This window comes from Cupressus sempervirens, chromosome 10 (assembly GCF_028749045.1).
Source record: "Cupressus sempervirens isolate cs-2001-9-10 chromosome 10, ASM2874904v1, whole genome shotgun sequence".
Taxonomy (NCBI): domain Eukaryota; kingdom Viridiplantae; phylum Streptophyta; class Pinopsida; order Cupressales; family Cupressaceae; genus Cupressus; species Cupressus sempervirens.
Window position 1 is genome coordinate 126,579,269 of NC_143127.1, and position 26,478 is coordinate 126,605,746.

The window sequence follows — 26,478 nt, forward strand, 5'->3', positions numbered from 1 at the left end:
GATGCTCTGATACAAATCTATATGTATCTAATAGATCCTTAGCTAGACCAATCATAGTATCTCGTGCCAACACTCTAGTGAGACCTTCTAAGCTAGCCACTGAAGGGATGCCTGCTGCATTGTACAAGTCTCCTAAAGATGAAGCATAGGATGATGATCTAGAACACTGACGAGACAACAAATACTGACCAACCTCATCACTCAAAATAGATCTAATAGCTACTACAATCTCTCCAACTCCCTATAGGACCCCACGTAACTGAGTGCTACACATGGCCTCATCAGCTGATGGACCTAACACAAGAGAAATAATAGGTGCCCTCTCTCCGACATTCGATCTATGTGCTAGTGCGGGATGACTTGGCTACCTATTAGCCAATCTAGCATGCCCCTATCCTAAATTTCCTAGTAAATCTTTGTAGTTCATCGCCCTGCGTAAGCGAACCTCTACATAAAGCTATCAGGCAAAATAGAGTGGATTTTGGTCATTATTTGGATAATGACCATGGGCAGCAAGGAAGCATGGGTATATCAATGTAGCCATCTATGGATCTGTACACTTAAGGGGAGAATACCCCTTCACATACTTTTGTGAAAGATAATGAAGGAAACATTCCCTCTTCAGGACATCTTTCGACACCAAGCCCTGCACCTCCTAGAGTGAAAGACTAGAGGAGACCTCTCATCTCTTACTATTAACGACAATCTATATAGTATGTGTAAAATATGGGGCAGTGCCATGAATCTCATCTCGAATAAATGTCAGGCTGCATAAGATACTCTGGCATGTACCACTATAAACACTAAAGCATGTGCCACTAGTCAGGGATTCCTAAAGTCTATGAATCTCTTGGTTAGTGTGATCATAGAGCTCCTCAGGTGGGATAGGTAGCTGATCACGGGGGACATGATGCTGCTCATGGGGGATAGGCTGCTGCTCAGGGCATGGGATAGGCTTCTTGGGCTTGGGTATAGGCTACTACTCAGGGCCTGGGATAGGCTGCTCGGGCTCAGGTATAGGCTACTCGAGGGGGACAGGCTGCTTGGGGGGGATAGAAGGCTGTTGATCAGCCATGTCAATGTATGTAGGTGCATGTATAATGTGTAAACTTGAAAATTTAAATTAAAATGTATGACATTTAATAAACTTTAAATTTATATTAACATATGTATGTACAATTTGACAAAATTAAAAAAATTGTATCTAAATTGTTTTAATAAAATTAAACATGCACGTACATGTCTACATATATATAAAAGTCCTAAAACATAAATGAACATATACCTTAAAAGAGAACTAAATTTTAAAACACACATGTTTTTAGATATAATGTTTGTAACTCAAGGACCTTTTAAGAACTACATGTGTGCAAGTTATATTTCTATCTAAGTTAGATTGAATGTTCAAAGGTTTTAGACATACATGTGTGCACATAAACTTGTCAAGTGTAATTTAGGTCCATGAAGTAAATATGTGTGCATATATATGTATATATATCTATATATGCATATATGTGCATGATATGTATATTTGCACATATATCATATATCTATCATGCACGTGTGTATATATGTGCATACATTTCCATATATATACACACACACGTGCACATGATATGTGTAAATATACATATCATGACACATATACATGTATATAGATCTATTTATGTACACACACACACACACACACACACACACACACACACACACACACACACACACACACACACACACACACACACATATAATGCACACTGTATCATTTTGAGACCTTGATACCAATGTTTAATTAGTTTTAGGATTAGGGTTCAATTTGGTTTGTACTGTTTGATTAGGTTTACATGCTTAGGTTTCAATTAGGACAAGAGTTAATAAATTGAATTAAGTTTTAAAGTGCTAAATTTTGTTTTAGATATAGAATTATAGTTAGATCTTTTAGATTAATTCAAAAAAGTTAAGTTTGAATTTTGTTTTAATAAAGTGTTGAATATATTATTGAGCTCTAGTTTAGGGTGATTTGGTTTAGTCTTAAGATCAACATTTAACTTGGTTAAATCTTAGGGTAACGCTTCAATTTGGTTAATGGTTGGGGAAAGGATTTAAGGTTAAATTCAAGGTTTCTACTATTAAGTTGGGATATATAATTAGGTTTATGATCATGGTTTAATTCAATTTGGTTTATAAGTATAATATTAATTAGTTAAGGGCCAGGGTTACCTTTCAATCTAGTTTGATGTATTCAATTTGGTTTTGGGTTAACTCTGGGGTTAGTTTATTTTAGTGTTAAATATTAAGATATAATGCTTTGATATCACTCATTTTTTGATTTTTTGATATGATGGACATGTCGTAAATGACATTTCTATATGATTCTTTTGATATGATATGCATGGATTATATATATATATATATATATATATATATATATATATATATATATATATATATATATATATATATATATAATGAAAATTTTAAATCCTTCCTATGGTAATAAATGATGTAATTAGATATGTACAAATGTTTTTAGATTCACATGTACATGACATGTAGATGTAGATATGATGCTCCTCTAGGATAATTTAGTTTAAATCATAAATAAGGTTACAATTTTAGGGTTTGACATTTATAAAATTAGTACTCAAGGTAAGATAGGAAAGTTATTTAATTATTTATATATTACCTGGTGTAGGTTTTAGCAAATTAAGATTAAGGTTAAGATGATAGTAAGGGTTATAATTAGAGTTAAATTCAATACAAATTGACATTATAGTTAATCCTAAATGATGCCTAGCCAAGGGATCCAAAGAACTAATCAAAAGTTTTACTAAGCAAGCAATAACATACATACAATTTAATTTACATTTATAAAAAACATAAGTGATTGCATTCCTTAATGAGCACATTTACATTTTATTTTTAAATAATTATAAGTACTAAAAGTAAAATAAATAACACATCCACATGAAAGAATATTAACTACTTCAGTTCAATCCATTTAAATAATTTATATACATTTGTTCCGAATGCCACTTGGAAAATTAATTCAGAATGCACAATCATCCACGGTATATGTCATAGGTTATGAAAGGCTGAAAGAATATACATTTATAAAAGAGTTTACATCATCCATTTTCAATCCATGAAACAAAGTACAATACAATTTAAGTAAAATAATTTTAAATACTAGAAGTTTTTTGTTTGGATCCCTTGGCAAGTTGTTATGTGATTAAGTACTTAGTTATATATGTTTAGAGTTTTATTGTACATAACTATATGGTTAGGTCGAGATTATAGTTTAAATAATGAATTTAGGTCGAGGTTATATGGTTCTAGGTCAAGGTTATATTTATTTGTAAAATTACATGTTTAAACAATGAATTTACATCTGATCTAATCATTCAACATTGTAATAAATACATAAATTAAACACATTTCAAAACATCTAAAATAATAATTTTTTAAATAAACATAAATAAACTTTAAATTAAAAGATAATATTATATATTAAGATCTAATATGGATGAAAAATTATCTTTAAAAAATATCTTATTTGTGTATTTAGAGATTCACAATGACATTAGAGGCTTAAGCATGAATCGTAAAATAAAATATACAAAAAAACATATATTTAAATACTAAAAACATATAAATTTTAAGTAAAACAATAGAAGAAGGAAGAAAAAATGTTTCATACCTTTTTTAGATGGTTGATAAGGCGGATGCCGGTCTCTTTCCAACTTTTGATCAAAATAATGAGGAGACAACTAGCTTTGCCCATATATATGCTAGCAGATTAGGGTTTCAATCGAAACTTGAATCAAGTTTCGATCGAAACTTTAAAACCCATGCGGAAACCCGCTTTCCTTGTTTTGATCGAAACTTGACTTAAGTTTCAATTGAAACTTTGACTACCAGATAGTTTCAATCGGAAGTTACTTTTGATAGCAAGTAAAAAATTTCAATTGAAAATTTCATGATAAGTTTCGATCGAAACTTTACGGATAATTTTTTGAGTCCGCACTTTTTTGGAGAAATTTCTTCCTCCGAAAAAGTGTAACCCACTATTGTGGGTTCACCCCAATCCATAAGCCTTTGATTCATCACTATAACCAATAAAAATGCATTTTTCACTTTTTTCATCCAATTTCCTTCTTAATTTAGATGGCACTAATGAATAAAAAACACATCCAAAAACTATAAAATGGGATACATTATGTTTCTTACCATTCCATGCTTCTTGTGGAATTGTGTTCTTAACACTCTTTATAGGACTCCTGTTCAAGATGTATACAACACATGCTACTGCTTCTACCCAAAACTCATTGGATAGATTTTTGGCCTTCAACTACTCATTGCCATTTCCATTATGGTTCTATTGTTCCTCTCTGCTACACCATTTTGTTGTGGTGTGTACCTTGTGGTAAACTGCTTCTTAATTCCATGAAATCTACAAAATTCTAGAAACTCGTTAGAACTAAATTCATCACCTCTATCAGATCGTAATAACTTGATATAGAGACTACTTTGTTTTTCAACCAAAGTTTTAAACCCCTTGAATTTTTCAAAATCTTCACTCTTTTGTTTGAGAAAGTATATCCAAGTCTTCTTGCTAAAATCATCAATAAATGTTAGGAAATATATACTTCCTCCTAAAGATGGAGTTTGCATAGGTCCACATATATCAGTGTGAACTAATTCCAATGGTGCTCTTGCTCTATATGAACCTCCTACTGGGAAGCTTTCTCTATGTTGTTTTGCCAATATACAACTTTCACATGAACTTGGTGGTTTCAATATTTGAGGCAAACCTTTCACCATATTTTTCTTTTTTCACAAGCTCAAAGCATCAAAATGAAGATGACCATACCTCAAATTCCATAGCCACGACTAATCTGAGTATACTATCTTGAAACTAACCCCTTTTCCTCCTTGAATGCAATGAATATGGAGGGGGAACATTCGATTTTGTGTCATGTTGACCTTTGCAATTAACTTGCCACCAAGATTTCTATCCAAGATTGTGCAAACATCATTATCAAAAGAAACTTTGTAACCCTTTTGCACTAGTTGACCAACACTCATGAGATTTTGTTTTAATCCAAGCACAAACTACACATCAGGAATATATCTTTTTCCTCCATTTTTTGTTAAGACATTTATAACACCTTTTCCCATTATAGAGACTTTATTGTCATTTCCTAGCTTTACTCTAGATTTTACATAATCATCCAAGCTAGAAAACAAATCTTTATTTCCAGTCATATGGTTACTACATCCACTATCTAGGAACCATATATCACTAGAACTTTATTGAGCAACATTACAAGTTATAAATAAACTTCCTGAATTGTTATCAGATATATCTGAGTAATTAGCACCATTCTTTTCAATCTCCTCTTGTTTCTTTCTACATTCACTTGTAATATGACCAAATCTCTTACAATAATGATATTGAATTCGAGATTTATCAAACCTTGATGATGGGTGTTGGAATGAACTTTTTCCACGTCCTTTATTCAAACTCTGAATGGATTGATTTGTTCTATCGTCTTGATTTGGACTTCCATGTCCATCTATGCTTCTACCTCTACCTCTTCTTCTTCCTCTGTAGTTTGATCTTCCTTTTCCTCTGCCAAAAGATAACTGTGATCTAAAAGAATTCTCCAAAGAAGAATTGTTATTTCTATTCATTCTTGATTCATGAGATAAAAGTGAACCCATCAACTCATCAATAGAGAGTATTGTCAAATCCTTAGATTATTCAATGGCAACAACAATGGCATCAAATTTTCTAGGTAAACAATGAAGTATCTTTTCAACAACTTTTTGATCTGTCAAATTATCACCATATGATCTAATCCGATTAACCACATTCATTATTTGATTTAGAAATTGATCAACCGAGTTTGAATCCTTGATACACAAATTTTTAAAATCATGCCTTAAAATTTGCAATTTAGCAATCTTAACTTTTGGTGTCCCTTGATATGTTGTTGCTAAAATATCCCATGTAATTTTAGACTTTTTAGCTGCACATACCTTAGGGAAAATTGATTCATCTAGAGATTGTTGAATTAGAAAGAATGCTTTATCATCCTTTTTCCTGTTATCTTGTAATTTATCCTTTTCATCTTGTATTAATGTAGACTCATCTTGTGGTTCAATAAAACCCTTTTCAATAAGATCCCATATGCCTTGAGAACAAAATAATGTTTTCATTTTTATAGCTCAAAATTCATAATTTTTACCAAAAAATATTTGAATTTGTGGTTGAGCTATACTACTTCTTGAAGCCATATTAATACTCATAGTTACAACTACACTTGACAATTTTAAACTTTGCTTTACAAAGAAAATCCACCAAAAAAATCTAAGCCAATGACACACAACTGAAACAAACAATAATACAATACTTATTTTTCCCTTTTAACAATCTTTTTTTGCTCATTACACTTCACTTCATGAAATCAGCTCATACCTTCTCTCAAACATTAAACTGGCACCTTTTCTTCTCTAGATCTTTGCAGCTACTAATCTCCAACTTTAGAAGCTGGTGATCTGCAAGAAAGAAAGTATTAGAGGTTTCATTCAATGCTACAAAAGCTATACATATCAACAAATATTTCTTCTTTTCCTAAGCCCAGCTCTTCATGCTCTGATACCAATTTGAAGGCAAAGATAGACAAATACACAGAAATAAAATTGATTTTATTGCCTTTACTACCTTGCTAAAATACATTACATTAAGGCCTCTATTTATAGAGGTTTGAGGACTCTCTCTAGAAAACTTTAAACATTTTACACATGCTATAATATTAAATATAGAACTAAATATGGGTGGCTTTAAGTTACGGCTAGAGCGGCTAATTGTCTCCCATTTATTATGGACAGCTAGATTGTCTGCTATTTACTGTTGAAAAAGTGTGTTGCGGACGATGGGTGGTCAAGTTGGGCTGTCGACATGCTGGGTTGTTGATAGAAATTAATTCCTCCAACAAAATGAAGATGATTTAATTGTGACTTACTTATTGCAGTCGAGGGAGGGACTGATGGAAATGTTGATGTCTACACCACAGTGTTTGGGCAATTTAGCAGCTCTCATGTAGTTGATGGGAGCTCCCCCAATTAAAGACTAAATGCACTTACACGCCACCTTTCTCTCCTCAGTTGTCTTGGAAATGGAGTTTAGACTCTTTATGCTATCGCAGCATGCCTTTGTAGGCTTGACATTGGCCCTAGAAACAAAGGCAGTGCACAAGAGTATATTTGAATCCACTGCCAAGCATGATATAGTGGCATACGCCCCTACGCTAATCATCGCCATCACTACAAACACAATGTAAATGAATTTCCACATGCTCTTCATTGTGTTAGATGCTAAATTAATTATCTCACGCTTGCTCAGCACAGATCAAAGAGCTCTCCAGAAACACAGATCAAAGAACTCTCCAGAAACACACATGCAACATGTGCAGCCGCCTACCACCATCCATAGCCACCTAAAACTATTCATGTTGACTACACATTAATATATAGAAATCTAGAAACATCCATACCAAACTACAATCTAGAAACATCTATACATTTATTATTTGGCTATAAATATAATGAGTTGAACTTGTGATCAGCAGAGCCCATTTTATGGGTTTCTCATTACTTTGGAGTTTCTTCTTTGTGTCTCATTTTCAATACATTGCTCTTGCCATCCTTACTCTCCACAAATCACTTGTAAGTTCATCTGTGTGAGTATTGGAGTTGAGGATTAGTGTACTTATAGAGATGGAGGGAGATGGAAATGTGAGATGCCATTAATTGTAAAGATTTTGTGTCTGTGAGTATTAGTTGATAGCCATTATCTTCTTTTATGAAGAAAAGGAGAGTTAGTTTTCAATATCTGAAATCGTAATTCCATCTCATTGATTGGGTTAATCATACCCATTCAGCATAGTAATTTCTATTTTACAAGGAATTGTATGATAACATACTATACTAGTTAGCCGAGGAACACAAATTCTTTATTTCCAAAACAAATTTAGCCGAGTTGAGGAATTAAAGTGATCATGCCCAAAGGTAACGTGACATAATGGATGTCCAAGTTTAGAGGAAATAATTGTTCTTGTTGAATTTAATAGTGGAGAGGGTAGCTATGTACAGTTTTAAGTTTTATTGGCACATAGATGCATGGGGATTCACATACAGTTTTTTTTTAATGAATACATTTAAAACTTAACATAGGGGAGACAGACTAGTTGCACATGCTAATTTTGGCTATCTAGAATTCTTAATCTGTACAATGAAACTCTATAGGTGAGTGAAGAGCTTAAAGCTAACCTTTCAGATTTTTTGTATTTATGGAGACTTGAGTAGAACTCATAGAGTGCAAGGTTCTCTAAACGTGCAACTTAAAAAAAATTTGTTATGTTCACCCCTAATAGCCATAGTGCTATAGCACAAATGGACAAAGAAAGCTAAAAAATGATCAACTATTATTAGTACATGTGTAATCGGCTATTAGTACATGTGCTATCATTTTTTAGAGCTTTTTATGAGCAGTAATTGGGTATCTATAATAATAGACATAACTGTCATTAGAACATAAGTAGTGACTAGATTGTCTCCCCTAGTTAATTAAAATAAAACTATTGTTGCATACCATTGAACTTTTTAATAGAATTAGGGTGTACACACATAGTATCTGGCTATCTATATTAAAATAGAGAAATATTTGAAATCATATTTTAATAAATTTAAATAAAAAATCATCAATTGTCAATAATAACATTTATTTTTATGAATAGTCCTTTTCTATTAATAAATGATATACTAAGATTACAATTCACAAAAAAGGATCAGGGGATACAAGATCACCCTGTGAGAGTTCACATGGCCAAAGCTGGAACATTAACTATTCATCAAAAAAAACATAAAAAGAAACCCTCAAGCGGCTAAAGTAGTGCCTGCTGAGGGAGGTGGCTCATCTCTATCATGAAAACCCCAATCATCTTTGGGATTGGGAGGCAGATTGGAAATAGTTCAGCCATCAACAATAGCATCAGTGGCCTGGTCAGCATCCTTCATATCAGGTCGGCGAGGTGAAAAGGCCATTTCCCAAAAACCACTCACTGAGTGCTATGAGGAGGAGCCGGGGACCAGCTAGTGCCACCACAAGGTGGGGAAACTGAGTGGCACCTCCATCCATCATTTCCACCACTGAGAGAACAATGGTGGGAAGCTTGGGAATGTAGAGTATGCGAGTGGCAACCTGAAGAGTTGCGCCTCTGGTAATGGCCTCTAAGTGTCAAAGTATCAACCGAGGCATCTGGAGGTACCCTGGCAATAGTACAAGGGGCATTGCCCTAGTGATTGAGAAGCTCCTAAAGGTGGGCCACCTCCAAGGACACCTTGTTTTCTTTTACTTGAATCTACATCATTACATTATTACAAATGCATGTTTTAGTGTACATACCAATATTAATATCAAGAAAATTATGAGTGAAAAGAACAACATTTCTATCTTTCCATAGAGTAAACAAAATCTCCATCCTGAAGGTATGCTAGATTTGGGTAAATTTTTGAGGGATCCTAGGGGAATCATCCAAAATAGCCATGTGCCAAGAAAAGCTTTCATGTTGGAACAACTTAAAAAAATCATGAATCCAGTGCTAATAATTTTGAGCACATCTACAAAACTAGAAAATATGTAGGAAGGACTTTGGTTGGCCACAAAAAGGACACCAAGGATTTGAAACCCCAATATGCTTAAGCTAAGGCCCAAGGAAAAGCCCTTGAAAAACTATCCACCAAGAAAAATGGGCAATCTAGGGTCCTGTAATAGCACTCCAAATAGTGTCAAAGCACTTTCTCCATTGAGAAAGAGAAGATAGCAAATGCTATCTCTGATTGAGCATATCAACCATCGGCAGATGGGGAGAAATTCATCTATAACCTAGACTTGGTTTGTAATTGGTGAAAGGAGTGATAGGATACCACTTCCAATTAGTCCATGAAGGTCTAATAGGCTGAATACCCACTTTATGAATTAAGTGCCCTAGAATTGTAGAAAAAAATAAGTCAAAAGTCTACTAATCTAAACTGGGAAGATAGTACTGGACTTGCATATCTTCCCAAGATCTGAAACTCATGGAAACCCTAGAGAAAAGATCATTAGGAGTCTTGAGGCATTATTTGAAAAATGAAAAGCACTAGCACCTTGAGTCTTGGCAAGAGGAATACTTTGGATGGAAAATAGAGGAGACCACCAAATGTTGTGTTAGTTCAAAGAGAGTCCATTGTGAAACTCATTACCAGAGTAGTGAAGCCAAGGCTTGATAGCTTCCCAAGATTTCCATATACTCTTGATAACAAAAGAGCCCTATATAAGCATGGGTTCTAGCGTGATGAGAAGGGTGTGAAAGCCAATCCTCTTCCATGTAGGCTTGTTGACAAGAAATCCAAAAGAAATGCAATGCCGAACCAAAACCTTCCAAGCTTCATCTCTAGTGATGACACGAATAATCCATTTGGCACATTGAGTAAGACCTTACTTCTATGTGGAGAGAAGGCCAAGGCCTCTAGACTCTTTTGGGAGACAAAAAAAATCCCAAGCAACTCTTTGAAAGCCATGATGATTAGAACCAGAGGCTTAGAGAAAATCACAAAGCAATCTCTCTAATTTCTAATAGGAGGCTTATGAAAGAGTCCAATGAGAAGAATAATAGACATGTGTAACCACAAGGACTTTTGAGAAAATTTAGAATTTTCTCACAAGAGAATGTAGTTTAGTTAGCCAATAATCAAAATTCTTAGTAATCTTGGCAAGCACTGCATTCTATAGATCCACTAGCAACGCTTGAAATGAAAAAGGAATGCTTAGAAAGCAAAAGATCTCCCATGACTGACCCATTTCCATTCAAATTGGTTCAGCCAAGGTGGCACTAGCAAAAAAGACTGGTGATAATAGAGTGTTTTATGCCATTAAACAGTAGAGCTAGAGGCTTGAAAAAAAGTGTCGAGGAAATTTAAGGCATTATTGATGTTTTCTTCATCCTCCAAAAGAGTGAGAAAGGAATCATCAGCAAAATGACAATTGACCAACTTGGAATAGGATTTTGGTAAAGAAATGCCATGAACCAAACTAGAAGACATGGAGTGGGCTAGCAAATAGCCAAACCCTTCAACAATAAGAACATAAAGCACCAGAGCGAGAGGGAAACCTTGCTTGATGGAACAAAAAATCCCAAAGGCATCAAATTAGGAGCTATTGATGGTAATGCAATAATTAGCATCTCCAAAGAGCACCTCCATAGATTGGAGAAAATTGGGACCAAAACCAAGAGCTTAGAGCATAGCCAAAATGAAAGGTTATTCAATCTAGTCATAAGCTTTTGCAAAATCTATTTTCAAAAAAGTAGCTAGCTACTTAGACTTGCGAGCCCACTCCATTCCTTCCCAGACATCAATAATGTTGTCAAGAATATATCTAGACTTGATCAAGCTAATTTTTTGAGGCTACATAATTAAAGGTAGGAGGTGGCAAATTTTGAGAGAAATTGCCTTAGCAATAATCTTATAAGATAAATTCAATAGGGTAATAGGTTGCTAATTGCAAATATCCTCCGGATCTCCAACTTTAGGTATGAATTTGATGTTTCCTTTGTTGATAATGGTTCTTAGACTTTTAGAATGATAGGCTTCAAGATAAACATTGTGCAGATCAGGACCAATATATTCCTAGAGGTGTTTGTAAAATTCACAAGGGAACCCATCACACCCGAGGGACTTATCATCTACCATAGAGAAAACTACCTCTTTAAGGTCTTAGAGGGTAAGAAGTTGCTCATAGAAAGCACATTGCTCAACTACTAGGTAGTTTGGATTAACAACAATACACTTTCTAAGAGCTTCCTCTTGAGCAACTAAATTTCCCTACAAAGCAAAAATGTTCTCATAGTGATGAGTAAATGCTTAGAGGATGTTAGGGAGATTGGAGAGAATAGAAGTGCCTTGTTTGATTTTTTTAGTCCCAAAATTGGTATGATGGGCTTGAAAAGCCTAGAAGAACTCCTTCGAAGCTTTATTGCCAACCTCCAACTAATGGAAGCAAGCTTTGATTTGGGATCCCCGAGCAGTATAATTATTTGTAACCTTTTTGTCATGGTGAAATTTGGCAAGTTGAATTTGCAAATCAACATCAAAATGATTAAGGGTGAGAGCCTTAGAAGTTTTTTTGAGTGTAGAAGTAGTGGATTCATAAGATCGCCTTCTGAAAATTGCTAACTACCATTCATAGATGCACAAAAAATTAGCAGTTTTGGTAATGGCATCATTCCACCATTGAATCCACCCTATCTAGGAATGTGGATGTAGCTTCAAATTTCAGACATATATGATATGAGCAATACTGGAAGCATGCATCAACACAAACATGTTGAGGAAGAATTGTGACATGCCAACTTTCTAGATAGCCGTTTGTGATGAAATGGAAAAATGAATGGGATAGTGATTAGATAATGTCCAATCTAGCAAGGGAATGCTAGGTAAATCTCGATCTTCAAAAAAGGAGAAAAAAGATTGTGTAGTAATCATGGCATGATCAAGATGCTTTAAAATGTGGTTAGAGCCAAGTTGAAAGTTAGACCAAGTGTGTCGAACCCCATTATGTTGGTGGCAGTTAGTATTGGGATAAAAAAGGCCCAATTTATTGCGCATGTAGTACCAGACTTCCCTTTCCCGAGCTGTCTAATGAAAAGGAAAAATTTCATCTTTGTCAAAGGCCAACTTAACCATATTGAAGTCACCACATAATGGAAGTAGTCAGAGGCAAGTTGTTAGCTAGCCAGCTCAACAGTTGATATCTTTCCATAGCCTCATTGGGAGCATAAACATTAATGACTCCAAAATAATGATTGTTAATGGAAAGAAAAAGCCAAATGCTTCTATGCATGGGGTTAGAACTGTGCAGAATAATAGAAGAATGAAGATGAGGTGACAAGAGAGTAACTACACCACCTCTACTAGCATCATGTTTAAAGGAAAACATAATGCCATCTGGAAAAATGATGTGACATGCAGAAGAAAGCATGAAAGCAAAGATCTTAACTTCTTGCATACAGAGAAAATCTAAATTTCCAAGTCTATGATGGGTATCCTTGACATAGTACTTTCTAGAGAGGTCTGTGAAACCTCACACATTCATGATAAAAAATTCATGAAAAATCTTCCATAACTTCTTCATCCTTGAGAGGTGAGTAACTATTCTGTAAGAAGGTAGAAATTAGGTTAAAGCCAAAAGGAAAATCCTCTAATCTAATGGCCCATTGTTTCTCCTCTAGTTTCTCAGCATATCCAGGAGGTCTTCAAGAATTTCATATATTCTGAGTTTCCATGGAAGAAGTAGCAAGAGGGACATGAATCACAACTGAGGCATTAGCCTTGGTGGCTACCTTAATCCCCTGTGAAACACCAAGGTTTGGTTCCAAAAAAACTGCTTATGTCCCTAAACTTGTTGGGGTTTGCACTCTAGTTGAAATAGGAGGAACCAAAATGACTATCGCATATGACTATTTAGGAGCCAAGGGAGCCTTGCCTTTACTCCCAACAATGGTTTATTCTTCTTTCTTCCCTTTTGCTAGTTTTGCTGGAACCTCTTATGTGGGGGTTTAACCTTAGGCACAGCCAAAGGGCTATACCTAATCTTGTGTTTTGTTGACTGGCACCTATAGCAGGTGTTAGGTAGGTTCAAATAAAGCACCTTTTGAGAAAATATTTGAGTCCCAATCTGTATTTGCATAACATCCTTGAGATCCTTGGAAAGGTCAACCTCAATGCAAATGCATTTCTAAGGGTGAGCATTGAAAAATTTATAATATTCATCTGTGATAACTTTGCCAAGAGTAATGAAGTAGGCTAAGGAAGACCCCATAAATATGAGGGAGGAGGAATGGATTGAAAAGGTGGTGTTTCCTGCTAGAGTTGATGTGGAAGAGGATAAAAATGGCTCACCTTATAGAGATTCTATGCTCTCCTTTTTGCACATTGCAAAACTAAAAGCTGATACCATGCTGCAAGCTGACTCATGGTTGTATAACGAGTTAATAAGTCTCAAAAAGAAAGTGGAAAATATATAGAAAAATTAGGATATGAACCAAGGTAAGCTCAGCTAGATGGAAATTCAAGTGGGGAAACATAAAAGTCAAACTCAAAGACTATGAACAAAACCTTCAACTACTTATCAAGGAAAGTGGTAATAAAATGAAACAGGTTACATCCAGTATCTGTGTTGCTACTGCAAGTCTTGGAAAGCATACCAATGAAGAAATTATGTTGCCAGGGGGTCCTAGTAAGAGAACCAGGCAAAGTTCTAGGAAGAAAGCTACGAAGGTTGTTGGTGGTTGAATTACTGATTTCATTCAAGATACTCTGGAGATTGCCAAAGAAGTGGTCAAAATGATCAAAGAGTTGCAATAGAAACTTTTACTAGTCTTTGGTCTCTTGGTTTTGTTCTTGTCCCAGTATTATTTACTAGTTTTGGTAAATGGTTTCTATTTATGGTTGTGATATCTGGTTTTTAATTAGTTGTTTAAACTAGGTTCTAGGTCCTTATAAGACTTGGGTTCATTGTTTGGATATTTTCTGGGGTTTCAGGTCCTTGTAAAACTTGGTTATGCTTCATGCTTTATCTTTTCTACTTTTGTTAAAGGGTGTCGAGGCCCCTTCAAAAACCTGTTTTTACCATAATCTAAACCTTTGCGAATAGTATTGGCAATGGACTCAATAAAAGGCCAACATGGCAAGGGTAAACCTAGGAACTCTACCCACATAGGAACCCTAAGCTTTTTATCATCAAAGACAATGAAGTCTCTTAACAACCTTTGAAAAACAAGTAGGGAGGAATGCATAGACCAAGGACCATTGCTAAAAATCATGTCTACCTACAATGGGTTGGCAAAGAAAAATAATAAATATCCTTTGCTAAGGCTTTTCACAGTGTCAAGGCAAACTCCATGAGGAGTCTAGCTCTTGTTAACCCATTCTTGAAGCATAGCTTCAGAAGGAGTCCTACCCACAAAATACCCTATCAAGGTAAGTTGTTTTAACCAATCACAAGAAGCATCAAATTCTTGTAAAGGAAGGATACTATTAGGATTACCTCGTGATAAACCTTTGGGACAAATTTGCAAGGACATTTGTTCAATGGAGATGCCATGGCTTTCTGAAGCAACAATGTGAATGCCAGTATCAACAACTAGGTCACCACTGGTCGGGGCCATTATAAGATAGCCTAAAAACTTTCATATTAAATGTGGTTTGACAAGTGGAAACAACATGAGAAAAGCTCAGACAAAGAGTCGTATGCAAGAAAATTGAAAGATTGCATGAAACCCTAGCAGAGCTAAAAAACCAATCATCTCATATGTTGTAATAACATATTTTATATTAAATATATTATTCAAAATTTTATGTAAAAAATAAATAAATCATTCTTAAATAGTAAATTTAAAATAATTTTTTTCATTATGAATAGATAAGGAAATGGTAAAATAATATTAAATAAATATATAAAATTAATACATATCGAAATAAATAATTATAATTTTGTATTAAATGGCTACATCATAAAGGATTTTCTTATAATATCAATTGTAAAATTAACTACTAGTAATTATAATTTTTTGCATTGTATAAATTTCCTTCAAATTCAATAAACACATGAGAACAATAGTTGTTATGTCTTATATTCATATTTTTTCTCACTAATTGTTTCTCCACCCATGCTAGAAATTTCTTGCATTATAGGCAAGGAGTTTATCCCTACCAAAGAATCTTTGCAGAAAATATTTTGCATAATTGAAAAAAAATTGAAGGAGTGCCTTAAAAGGCCACATTGAAATAAATATAAGCACAAAAATGGCTATCCTAGCTAAAACCACAAGTAGAGGAACACATTTAGAAGATCCTCCATAGTAAAAAATGATGACCCAACAAAGCTTCCACAAAGATGCCCAACTGAAGATCTTTTTGGATGAATAATTCCTTCTCTATTAATTAAATATTAAAGCTATGTATTCATAAAAATAGGGGCTGGGAGATACAAGCTCACCCTGCAAAATTACACACAGTAGCAAGCCTAAATAGCTTATAAACTATTTATAATAAAAAATAGTATAAGCAACCTCACATTGCAAGAGTAGTGCCAATCAAGTGATGAGGATCTTGATGATCTCTAGAACCCCATACATTAAAGGGGTGAATGGGATGGTCAAGAAAAGATCACCCATCATCTATAACATCTTTCTCATTTCCATTTTCCTCCTCATTCCTAGGAGCCAAAATTTCAAGGGCTAGGGAATTAAAGGACCATTTGGAAGAAGTGGTCTTTGGCCATGTAGAACCACGACCAAGGATGTACTAATTAGCCACAATAGGAGCAACAAGAGCTTGACATAGGGATGATCTAGAGCCACATTGTGACAGAGAGGCCAAGCAGTGATACCATCTATCATTACCAATGTCAGGAGAGTGGAAGGGAGTCTATGACCAAAGAGTCTAGGAGTGGGAAATGAAATAAATATGGGTCAAGTAGAGGCCATGTGGAGAAGTGTGGTAAAATAAACCAAAGTCCAGTGACACTCTAGCCACCATACATAGGGAATTACGCTAGTGATTAACCACCATGTGTAGGTGGACCACCTTATTGGCCTATACTTGTATCTGCATCATTTTATTGTTACATATAGAAGCTTTAGTATGCATAATGTTTAGGGTAAAAGGGAGACACTTTAATAAAATTTTAGGTTTGCACTCTTCCAGGCCACTAAGCCACTGAAATTATGTATGTGAGGGAAAGAGGACAATTTCCAAATATGGTTCCACTTATAATCCAAATTAAATAAAGTAGGACCCAAAAGAAGAAGGGCACCCATAAAAAATTTGAATTGTGAAGAGGAATACAAAGATATACTCACTTTGGCCCTTATATGATGATGTGTATGTAAAATTGAACCAATTGCTTAAATAATGTGGATCTAGATACTATGTTTATACAATTGGCCCAATTAAGATATAGATGTGAAAGGATAAAAATAGAAAAAACTCACCTTGATATATGTAGAAGAAGATGCATTTTAGCTCTAAATGTCATAGATCTGAGCCTATTTTTGAATATCTAACTATGGATTCTTGAATAAAATGAAAAAATAAGAATGAATGCATAACAAAAAGAAAGAACACAAAGGAGTCTACCAACATTGGGTTCGGTAAGATCATGTGATAATATTTTATACTATATAAAGTACTAAATATCATCATTCCCCAAAAAATAGAAGTACAACAAAAAGGAGGAAAGAAAGTACAACAAAAAGGATGAAAGAACACATAAGAGTTATTAAGAAGAATATTTTTGGGGCAATAAAATGGAGACCAAAAAAAAAAAAAACCTAACATATCATAAGCAACCAAGAAAAGTATACAAGATCACTGGTACAAACAATAGCACAAGTATGACATAACATATAATGAAATATAGAAGAAAGAGATATAAGTAGAATAATGTATACAATAGGGTGATAACTTTTTACTCTTTTACTCAACAAAGTAACAAGGATCATCTAAAGCAATCAAATAAAAAATATAACAAAAACACAACACAGATAAATCATGACACAAGAACACAAATACTACCATGGTAGATGAAGTCCACAACAAGCATTAGCCATGTCCCACCTTTGTCCCCCACACTAGCTAGCACCCAACCTGGTAGAGGTAATCGAGCACCACCTCCCCACCCCCTAATCTTAGTTTGAAATTCTAGGGGAAGGATGAAAACTCATGAGAGGAATGACATCTATCACAATAGAAATCATGACTAGTTCTAAGAAAGGACTTCGGGAGTTAATATGCTCATTACTATAAGTGATTCTAAGATGCATAGAAAGCATGTTAGGAAAATCGTTATCCATATCCTTTAATTCTTCATGACTACTAACATGCTCATCATCTAAAATATCTTCCATATGAATCTAAAATATGAACATAATCATCATGTTTATCTGGATATGCATAGTCTTACCTTGATTAGCTGATGCAGGAGCATCTAGAGGTATAAGGGCAATCCTGTGTCACCCAAAAAAATATACTTAGACTTAGTTTTTGTTTCATGTGTTTTCATTTTTGGATACCCATTTGGGTCAAATAAAGGTTCCAACTCTCACAGTTCCACTATCAGTGTTCGCGTAAATTCCAAATAAATAGGAGTATGTAATTGAGCCATCATTTTGGTGAACTAGGAGGTGTAAATTGGCTAGATGAATGTAATTGTAATTTAGAGCATTCCAGAAAAAGAATCAGGTCAAATGGCCCCATGGTTTGAAAGTTATTACAGTTTTTTAAGTTTTGGAGACCTCCTAAGAATGCTTCAAAGTCAAGTTAGGGCATTAAATGACCTTGAAAAGGGCTGAAAAATGGGGGATGAGTGAAGCTCGTCCATAGGGCTATAGAGCACTTTGAGAGCTTTCTAAAAATGTAAACGGTTTGTCAATCGGAGCTACGGTTCAAAAGTTATGCCTCCCGAAAGTTCGGTTACCATTTCTAGATTCTTCTAGATTTGTGCCAAATTCTAATGCAGCTTCTAGAACCTTCTATTTAGTTGATGGATGCCTACTAGCACTTTCTAGAATTTACTCCTAGTCCTTAACCCTTCGGGGTCTATTTAAGGAGATTTTAGGCATTGTAAAGGAGTTCAAAGTGTAGTTTGAGAGATGGCACTGAAAGGAGAAATTATCTCCAGATTTATGCTATTGTAAGCCCTTAGGGCATGTTTTGAAGTTTATTTTCTCTATATTGAATGTACTAGCTTATTTTTCAGTTAATACAATTTCTCTTTTCTGTTGTGTCCATTCTATTATTGGGTTGTGTCTCCATCAAGTGGTATCAGAGCTGGTTTTCCTAAGTGTGTGGACAGAGCGCCGACTGTGAGGTAGTTTGCACCAGGACTATGTGGTTGTGGGTTCAAGTTAGAAGATGCCTCCATGAAGAGAGCATGGTGGAAGGGCCAGAGCTATTAATACTAAGGAGGTTAGAGCCCTCCAAAGGCAGGTACAGGCATTGCAAGAGGAGCTCCGTAGAGGAGCAAATGTTGCTGTAGGTGACGACAGTGAGGATGACAATGAAGAAGAAATGGGACCAAAAGGGGATTTTGATAGGGAAGTTCTGAATCATGCAAAGGAAAGGCTTTTTAGGGCCATCACTAAGTTTGGAAAAAGACCCACAATTGAAGGGGGTGTATTTTCAGGAAATCTGAAACCAGATGAGTTGATCGATTGGATCAATGAACTGGAAGAATACTTTGAGTATGAGGATATTAGGAACCCAGATGGGGTTAAGTTTGCAAAGGCCAAATTGAAAGGCCATGCCAAAATCTGGTGGCAAGAGGTTCAATTGGAAAGAAACAGAAGAGGAAAGGAGGAGATCACAAGATGGGATCACATGGTGGACAAATTGAAGAAGCAGTTCATTCATGTGGACTACGAGCTTGATTTGTTTATGAAGATGCATGGGTTAAAGAAAGCAGGAAGATCAGTCCAAGAATATATAGAGGACTTTTATCGACTCTTGATTAGAGTGGGGCATGTAGAAGAAAATAAGGAGAAGGTTGCTCATTATATTAGTGGGTTACGACCTAGCATCCAGGAGGAATTAAGTCTAGTAAGAATGACCAGTGTTGAAGAGGCATACCAGTTTTCCCTACGAGTTGAAGAGAAGTTGAATAAAAGGTTTGAAGGAAGACAAAGAGGGCATAGTCAAGGAGGAAGGGGAAGCGGTAGATCATCTGGAGGCCGCAATGAAACCCAAAAGAAAAATGAAGATGTGCGTACTAGCAGGAACCAGAGGAATGAGGGTTTCAACTGCTCCCATGATCAAGACTTTGGAAATAAGAGATGAAGAGGTAGAGGACATGGACAAGGAAGAGGAGGCTTCAGTGATACCTGTTTCCATTGCAATGAAGAAGGTCATTGTGCCTTTGAATGCCCTCAATAACAAGGAAGGACAGATAGGAGAGCTAAGGGCCAAGCTAGGGTTGCTCATGTGGATGAAGATGTACAATCATCACATTCAGAGGATGCAGAAAGAGGAGAGACCTTGGCAAATGAAAGAGTCCTACTAAGTGGTGAGACTGAACTAGGACAACGGAGGAGTTTTTTCCGTACCAGATGCAAGTGTGAGGATAAATGTTGTGACATGATCATTGATGGTGGTAGCACTGATAACTTGGTATTAGAAGAGATGGTCTCTAAGCTAAAGCTTAAGAGGGAGAAACATCCCCAGCCCTATCGAATTTCTTGGGTAAAAGATGATCATAAGGTCCTGGTAAGTGAACAATGTTTAGTGAAATTCAAATTGGGAGTTACCATGATGAAGTTCTCTGTGATGTTATTCCGATGGATGTTTTCCATCTATTGTTGGGTAGACCATGGCAGTTTGATAAACATGCAGTACATGACAGACATGCAAACACATACTCTCTGACAAAGGATGGAGTTCGCCACAAATTGAAGCCCATGAAAAAGGAAGGTGAAAAGGTATGTAGCAGTGCTAGGATTTGTCTTGTTGATGGAAGGAAGTTTTAAAATGGCATGAAACATCAGCATATGTGCTATGCTTTGATTCCTAGGAAAGATAAAGAAGGTAGTAGTGAAATACCACTTGAAGTTTCAGATTTACTAGGAGAGTTTGGAGATATTATCTCTGATAATGTTCCAGATGGATTGCCACCAATAAGGCAAATCAGTCATCAGATAGATCTAATTCCAGGAGCTAGTTTGCCTAACAAGGCTGCTCATAGGATGACTCCTATTGAAATAGAGGAGCTAAATAGACAGGTTCAGGAGCTGTTGAGGAAGGGCTTGATTTGAGAGAGCTTGAGTCCATGTGTAGTACCTATAGTACTCGCACCAAAGAAGGATGGAGAGTGGAGGATGTGTATAGATTCTTGAGCTATAAATAGGATAACCATCAAGTACCAATTTCCTTTGCCAAGGATGGATGATCTTATGGACTACTTGAGTGGAGCTCAGTACTTCACAAAGATAGATCTCAAGAGTGGCTATCATCAGATACGGATTCGAGAAGGAGATGAGTGGAAAAAAGCCTTCAAGACCAAGGAGGGTCTTTATGAGTGGTTAGTCATGCCCTTTGGGTTGACGAACACCCCAAGCACCTTCATGCAACTGATGAATGAGGTACTTAAGAAGTTCTTGGGAAAATTTGTTATTGTCTATTTGGATGATATTTTAATTTTCAGCAAGATTTTGGAAGAACATTTACTGCATATTTGTAGTGTCCTTGAAAGGCTAAGGGAAGAGAAACTATTAATTAATCTGAAAAAGTGTATCTTTGCAAAAAGGGAGTTAGTCTATTTGGGGTTTGTTATATCATCCAAAGGTCTCAAAATGGATTCGGAGAAGGTAAAAGCCATCTTGTAATGGCCTATTCCGAGGTCTGCTACTGAGGTAAGATCATTTCATGGTCTGGTTAGTTTTTACAAGAAGTTTATTAAGAAATTCAGTGGCATATGTGCACCCCTAACTGATACAATAAGAGGGGATAGAAAAGAGTTCAAATGGACTACAACAGCTACGAGAAGTTTTGAATTTCTGAAGAAGAAGGTGACAGAACAACCTATGTTGGCACTTCCAAATTTTAGAAAGGTTTTCCAGGTGGATTGTGATGCCAGTAGCAGCACTATTGGGGCTATATTAAGCCAAGAAGGTAAGCCTATTGCATATTTTAGTGAAAAATTGGATGATGCAAAGAAGAAGTATTCTATTTATGATCAAGAGTTCTATGCAATAGTTCAGGCCTTAAAGAAATGGAGGCATTATTTATTGCCAAAGGAATTTTTTTTGTATACCAATCTTCAGGCATTATAGTACCTAAATAGCCAAGGTAAATTGAATCAGAGGCATATGAAGTGGGTAGAGTTCTTGCAGAGTTATACATTTGTGTTGAAGCATAGAAGTGGAAAATCTAACAGGGTTGCAGATGCACTAAGTAGGAGACAGTTGTTGCTTACAGTAATGCAAGTTGAAGTAGTTGGGTTTGATGAACTCAAGAATTTGTACCTTGAGGATCCTGATTTTGCTGAAGCATGAAAAGCTTGTAAAGAACCTGTTGCTGTAGATAGAACCAAGTGGTTAGAATATTTGATTCAGGATGGCATGTTGTTCAAGGGTAGTCAATTGTGCATTCCAAGGAGTTCCATGAGGGAAAATCTGATTAAGGAGAAACATAGTGGAGGGATGATAGGCCATTTTGGTCTAGATAAGACCATTACCATTCCTAGAGAACATTATTTTTGGCCTCAAATTTCACAGGATGTGAAGAATTTTGTACAGAGTTGTCAGGTTTGTCAAGTTGCCAAGGGGTTTAGTCACAATACTAGCCTATATCAACCATTGCCTGTTCCATCAAGGCCATGGGAGGACATAAGTATGGATTTTGTTCTTGGATTGCCAAGGACACAAAGGGGTAATGACTCAGTATTCGTGGTGGTTGATAGGTTCTCAAAAATGGCACATTTCATTCCATGCCACAAAACTCATGATGTTGTCCATATTGCAGACTTGTTTTTCAAAGAGGTGGTAAGACTACATGGTCTTCCAAGGAGTATAGTTTTTGACAGAGATACTAAATTTGTGGGGTATTTCTGGAGGACATTGTGGAAGAAGTTGAGAACAGACCTAAAATTCAGTTCCACGCATCACCCACAGACTGACGGCCAAACAGAAGTGGTAAACAGAAGTCTGGGCAATTTACTGAGATGTTTAGTTGGGGATAAGCCCAAGGGATGGGATTTGATTCTACCACAAGTAGAGTTTTCTTACAATAACTCTATAAATAGGAGTACTGGAAAATCACCATTCCAAATTGTATATGGGAATAGCCCAAGGACTGCACCAGAATTGAGGAAGATGGAGCAAGGGGAGAGGATAAGTGCTGAAGCGGAAGAATTTGCTAAACATATCAAGCATCTACATGAGGAGGTTCAAGCACACATTACCAACATGAATCAAGTGTATAAAGCTAGGACCGATCAAAGGAGAAGACATAAGGAATTCCAAGTAGGGGATCTAGTCATGGTGCACTTACGAAAAGAAAGATTTCCAACTGGTACTTACAACAAGCTGAAAATGAAGAAATTTGGCCCTTGCAAAATTTTGAAGAAACATGACTCAAGAAATGCATATGAAGTGGAGCTTCCAGATGGTATTCACATTTCTCCCATTTTCAACATTGTAGATTTAACAAAGTATCATGATGATGGTGCAAATGAGGAGCTAGTGTTAGAGCCATGTCTGATTCCTGCTTCTAAGAAGGAGGAGATAGAAGACATTCTAGATCATCGTATGGGTAGTGTTAGATTGTGGTGACTGATCAAGAAAGTACTGTACATACTTCATAAATAAATTTTTTTTAGAAGTAGCCGACATGGTAGCCGACATGGTAGCCGACATATTATGGCCGACATATGGCCGACATGTTATAACCCTAAAGCGGTTTAATACTTGTATAAAAAGGGCTTAGGGTTGGGTATTTTTCATATGTGGTGATACGAAATTGGTTCTTGCGGCGGTATTGAGCTGTAAGGGATTACGGATTGTAATTAGGTTGTAATCACTGGATTGTAATAAGATCGGACTTGCTATTTGGTGGACGTAGCCCAGGGATTGGGTGAACCACGTTAAATCTTGGTGCCTTGTGTTTATTTCTGTGTGTTCTATTATTTTCTATTATTGGTTATATTTGCATGTAGTTTTTATTTCTGTCTGTGGTTTATCCTAACAGGTAGGAGTACCAGAAATAGGCAGTATGAAGAGTATTTGGTCAAATGGAAAGGACGATCGATCAAGGACTCAACTTGGACTTCAGCAGCTGAGGTTTCCCATTTGGGATTTCCTCTACCATTCATAAAGTGACAGGGTCACTTTTCAATCTACCCTGGGTGTCTGATGCAGGAGCATCCAGAGGTATAAGGGCAATCCTGTGTCACCCAAAAAAATATACTTAGACTTAGTTTCTATTTCATGTGTTTTCATTTTTGGATACCCATTTGGGTCAAATAAAGGTTCCAACTCTCACAGTTCCACTGTCAGTGTTCATGTAAATCCTAAAAAAATAGGAGTATGCAATTGAGCCATCATTTTGGTGAACTAGGAGGTGTAAATTGGCTAGATGAATGTAATTGTAATTTAGAGTATTCTAGAAAAAGAATCAGGTCAAAAGGCCCCACGGTTTGAAAGTTATTGCAGTTTTTTAGGTTTAGGAGACCTCCTAAGAATGCTTCAAAGTCAAGTTAGGGGCATTAAATGACCTCAAAAAGGGCCAAAAAATGGGGGACGAGTGAAGCTCGTCCATAGGGCTATAGAGCGCTTTGAGAACTTTCTGGAAATGTAAATGGTTCATCAATCGAAGCTATGATTCAAAAGTTATGCCTCCCGAAAGTTCGGTTACCATTTCTATATTCTTCTAGATTTGTGCCAACTTCTAATGCAGCTTCTAGAACCTTTTATTTAGTTGGTGGATGCCTAGTAGCACTTTCTAGAATTTACTCCTAGTCCTTAACCCTCTAGGGTCTATTTAAGGAGATTTCAGGCATTGTAAAGGAGTTCGGAGTGGAATTTGAGAGAACGCACTGAAAGGAGAAATTATCTCCAGATTTATGCTATTGTAAGCCCTTAGGGCATGTTTTGAAGTTTATTTTCTCTGTACTGAATGTACCAACTTATTTTTTAGTTAATACAATTTCCCTTTTTTGTTGTGTCCATTCTGTTCTTGGGTTGTGTCTCCATCATTAGCTTCCTTCAAAGACTCACACATGGCTTGATCAAAGGGAGATAAAGGTTTAGATATATTATGGAATATAGAAATGTTATTATCATGATTGCTAATAAGCTTCTTAATAGATTTAATAGTAGGAACACTACCAAGATCCTAATTTCCTTGTGCAAGCCAAGTTTCCAAATTTCCAAATTCATGAGAAATTTTATCAAATTGAAAAGGAGGAACTCTTAAGAGATTCATCTTCATCATGGGATGTGTGAGCAGAGTTATTCTTTGCTATACAATTAAGGTCATGATGAAAGACGTATCATCATGAGTCCTAGGAAGAAAAGTGGAATCATAATCAAAAGAGACCATGAGCTACAACTTTGCATAATGGGAATTCTATAGGTTGGACTTTATGTAATTAAGCTAATAAAAGGGGAGATCATAAAAGAAAAATCTAATGAGATCTAACCATGTAAGCTCAATAAAGAGATAGAAGAGAGATCTAACCACACACAAGATAGCAAAATCTAACTTTAAGATCAAAGAGAGAAAGGTGTTTGCTACAAGGAAGGAAAGCACCTAAAATCAACAATCTAACTCTAAAAAGAAAGGGACAAGAGTTAGGTACACCAACAATTTTAGGGGGAAAAGGGATACACTTTAATAGGGTTGTAGGTCTCTACTCTTCTAGACCACTAAGACATTCAAATATGTATGTGAGGGAAAGAGAAGAATTACAAAATATGATTCCACATATAATCTAAATCAAATTAGCTAGGACCCAAAAGAAGAAGGGAACCAATACCAAATTTTGAAGAGAAATACAAGACAACGAGATACTCTCTTTGGCCCTTAAAGGATGACATGTATATAAAACTTAAATAATATGGACTCTGATACTATGTGCATATATTTAGACCAATTAAGACGTGTGTGTGTGTGTGTGTGTGTATGTGTGTGTGTGTGTGTGCATTCTTGCGCACACATGTGCATCTATGCATACATGTATGTGTGAAAGGAAATAAAATATAAAAGACTCCTCTTGATTTATGCAGAAGAAGATTTATTTTAGCTCAAAAAGTTATGGATCCAATCTTGTTTCTAAATATTTAACTATAGATTCTTGAATGAAATAATGAAAGGAATAGAACCAAAAAATTATTTGGCACAAAGGAAAAAAGGACAAGGTCAACCTAGAGGAAGGATCTCTTTCCATGGAGTTGATGTAGTTTGGTGACACTATAACAAACTTTTCGAAAAAGCTCCTATAGAATTATTTCTAGATCTTTATGCAAAATCTTGATATACTTCTTCTACACATAGAATATGAAAGATTTTTGTTGTTGGATTGGATGAGGGCTTTATTAGTTGAGATCTTTCTTAAAACCCTTGTCAATAAGGATTTTTTTTGTAATGTGTTCTAGATCTTGAATTAGGTATAGGAATATAATGTATCTCCACAATTTGCAATGAATGTAGTATAATCCCATCATGGTTTTGTGGATGTAAGTGTGCATCAATGAAAAAGATAATGAATGCTTCAAAATAGATATCCTCCCTTTATGGCAAAAAATAAGCTAGATATGGATGAGGAAATACCCACACAGGATCCTTCAATGCTGGATAGAAATTTCCTTGATTGAATACTTG